Here is a 4,038-nt window from a genome sequence, read left to right on the forward strand (position 1 = left end):
ACAGGGAGAGTTCTTCTTAGATATTTAGATGAAGTTCCTCCTAAATGTAGATGCAGTCTGGGAGACAGTAATTGTTGGGGACTATAACTGGTAAGGGCAGAAGAAAGTGCTGCGGTGGACTGTAGGCTGCAGGACGTGAAGAAAAATGTAGATGGTATAGAAATAGCCTTTAGAAGTCTTCATAGCCTGCTTTTATAAGACAGAAGGTGAGTATCCCTATAATTTCCACTACACTGATGAAGAAACCTGAAAAAGCAGAGCTGACATGTCACAGCACAAGGTTAGAGCTACAAGCTCATTTGACTTAATTTGTGTTTCTAGCCACACTTCATATCACAAATATAAGAGCCAAGACTTACCTGCCCTTGAGCTTCTTAGGCACTGTGATTTGGCCCTGGACTCTTTTCATATTCAGGCTGTTTTGCTGCATCACTTCAATTGTGTTTGCATTGGTTTGACCAGAGCAACCTTTACAGGGCCTGAGTCCTTTCAGGAAGGTTATTAACAGTATGTGGTAGGTACCTTGCATGTATTTTAAATGAATGAAATCCTTTATGAGTTTGTGAAAGTAAAATGCAAGACCATAAAATTGATAGGTTAAAATCAATCTAATAAATGGCCAAGCAAAGGCATGCATTCCCATAACATTTTATGACTCCAGTGAGAAGTAAGATTACAAAAATGCAAGTGGATAAAACATAGGCTGTTGTCATCTTTATTCTCTGAAGTGCAATTGCCAATAATGGCTTTTGTCTCAAAACTTAAATATGAAAAATAGTAAAACTGCATGTCACACAAGAAGGAATAAAATGTATTTTAATAAAGCACATCTTTCTACTTTAAATAAAGTCAAATACATTTTCCCATTTTCTTCTGAAGAGCAACCATGGCACAGTGCCTCTGTCCATGCTGAAAACATGTAAAAAACTTGCCAAATGTAAAGGCCCAGCCTCTCAGTATTTTTAAAACCACACAAGAGATATCAAGTTGTACTCTGACAATAACAAGAGCTATTAATCAAAGATACTTTCATCTGGAAGATGTCTGTGTCCTTTGGCCTTCCTGAACATTCATTTTACATTCCATAAAACTGATAAGCTTGTCAATTCCACCATCCTCCTCAGCACACCACTAGTCTAAAGCAAACTATTCTTTTCCATGTGTAAGCATTTTCCAGGAAATCTTTTCTGGAGCCACACAGTAACAGACGTTTATTACTAACCCAACTTTCATGAAGCCACTGTGCCCATATTTAGTGTCTGGTCAACATTACACTGATGGAATAAGGGCTCTCCTGACCCAGGGGTAGAGAGGACATATATCTATATATATGCATGTCCTGCCACCTGAGCTGAGAGTGAGGTTAGATTGTGGTGGGCTACCAACTTCACCCCAGGCAATGAGTGCCAGAAGTGCTCAGTGACAGGATTAAAGCTGTGCACAGTTCTACTTTTCACTCCAAAAAGAGGATGCTGTACTTCTGGACTTACTGGATTAAGGTTTTTCTGAAACAGGATCGTACTCATGGGGGAATTACAAACTGACCCTGCATGTTCAGCATTAGGCACAGGAGTACCTTTCATATTCATAAAATTCAGCAGAATCTGGCATCAGGATGACAGTTTCAAGCCCTTTAGGCATAGAATTTTCAGCTTGGGCTCATTTCCCATGAGCATGCAGTGACAGGCACACAGGGGTTTGTGTGATTTGAATACTTTAAGTAAGTTGGAAGCATGGCATCAGTCAGATGAAAAGAGAAAAATGGAGCCAAATATTTAATGCTTAAACCTACAGGATGGCATATGCCAACTTTAGCCTAAATTTAGAACCTCCAGCCAAGACCTTGTGGACTCCAGCTGAAGCCAGAGCTCCTACTCAGTGCTGAGAGCCTCAGAGGTCTATTGAGTGACACAGTGACACACAGGTTGTGGGAAGACCAACAACAGCAAAAATAATTCTATTGCAGAGGTAGAAAATACCAGTCAGAATGAGCAGAAGTCAAGTGCTTTCATTGTTTAAACAGAAGCAGCGCAAGGCTGCTGTCTTTAAAAAAGAGGGGGTTACTCTTGTGGTTCTCTTCCTAGAAGTTTCACTTCCTTAGGGTGTGTGGTTATTTCAGGTTAGCACAGCAAGTGCCAGAAGAGAAGGCATTTTATTTGCTTGGGTTTTTTTTTTATGTTGAAGAACAGGCAAGACCACCATGTCCTCGAAAAAGAGAAGGGATTACAAAAGCCTACCCTGAACAAAAGGAACTGTGTGGAGATCTTTCTACAATACAAGAGTTTACAGCAATTCCTTTCCTGTGAAGCCACACTGAGCTCTCTGAACAGCTAATATGTGGTACTTGGGACATGCCTAGCATGACAGTGATGTGAAAACTCTTTTTGTGGTGATCCAAGGTGACCAACCCTCTGCCACATGCTTTGTTCTGTGAAAGGCTACATATCTCTTTATGGGGAAGTGAGTGTCTTCAGGTTGTTTGCTTTTTCCGGTTTTGTATCACCACTTTGGGCCTGGCACTATCCTCTGTGAAGTCAGTTTAGCAGGAATAGGATCTGCTCTGTCATCTTGAGTATCGCCCACCTGCTCTCAAAACCACAGATTTCTCTAAAGAAATGTCTGCAGGTGCTATAGAGCAAGGCTGCAGCAAAAAGTCACATGCCTTTCTGTTTGGAGAGATGAGGCTCAGTTGTTTGTTTGTATTCTTTATATATGACTGTGCTTCAGAGAGAGCTAAACCCAGCTTTATTATGTAGGAGCAAAATAGAGACAATATACAATTGGGACATCATTGCAGTTGCTTTAACTCCACATGCCTTGTAGAGGCATGTGGAACCTGAATGATGTAAGCAGCTACTTGTAATGCTATCTATTGAAAAGAGTATGGTTTAGTTATTTAATTATGCATTTTACAAAACCTATTATCATTCACCTTTGTGCCACCCCATCATGCTTATTCCTGCTACCCCAAGCCGATCCAGCCTTGACGCCCTCCAAGCACTGCTTTTTGGCTGATCCTCGTAACAGTGGTCATGCCTATGGAGGCTCTGCTGGTTTTTTCTCAGAGGTTAAACAGCACCTGAATTTTTACCATGTGAATTCCTGGCTTCCTGAGCCACAGATGTCACCCTGGCAGGAACTGGCTTAAATGTTATAATACACAGCGTGAGTGTAACGACCTCTGACCTCCCCAAATTATACAAACAGGAAGGGTCTCTCCTGCCCCGGGCCATGGCATGACCCAGGGAAGTTACTCACTGCCTCCCTTGGCCCTGCCGGGCCCCTCTGCCTCAGAAAGCCACTTAGAAAGCCAGTTAAAGGCCACTGCCTTCCATCAGAATCCCATTTTGGATGATGCATCCTACATCACTGTGCTGTCATTTGCTTCATCTTCACTATATAAATCTCAACCCTGGAGCTCCAAGGCATTTGCAAACATCCAGGAATCTCCCACACGCTTCCTTGCACTACGGTGCTGCTCCGGTTTTGCCAAATACCTGCTGCCGACTGCTGCGGCCCCCGTGCCCCTCTCTCTGGGGCACTGCACGGCACGGGGTCCCGACGGGAAGGAGTATCTGCAACACAAACCTCCCCATCTCCCTCCAGTAAGCGACGCTGCTGGAGGCTCCTTCAGGGCTGCCGTCCCGCCAGACTATTATTAAAAGGCCGAAGGAGTCCCAGGGCACCAGCTGTGTACTCCCTTCCTCCTGTTTTTCCTCTCTGTGCTGGCCCCGCTCCCGCCGGAGGTGCAGGCTCGGTTGCCGGGGGCTCCATCGAGGTTTCGCAGGGCGCAGCGGGGGCGCTGGTCCAGCCTGTGGCTGACAGCCTGCCAGTCTCCCTCTTCCTCCCTCAGCTGGCCGGGACGGAGGCTTAAAGAAAAAAAAAAAAAAAACCAACCCTTCTGGGGTCACTGGGAGGAGAAAAATTCCTCGTCATGTCTGTGGTGTCTACGAAAAGGTCCCGAGAAGGAAGAGGAGGATCCCGCCCCGCGGGGACCGCAGGGTTCGGCGGAGGGCGGTGGGCGCTGGCTGCGGGGCA

The sequence above is a fragment of the Poecile atricapillus genome, chromosome 2 (genome assembly GCF_030490865.1).
Source record: "Poecile atricapillus isolate bPoeAtr1 chromosome 2, bPoeAtr1.hap1, whole genome shotgun sequence".
In the NCBI taxonomy this organism is placed as follows: Eukaryota; Metazoa; Chordata; class Aves; order Passeriformes; family Paridae; genus Poecile; species Poecile atricapillus.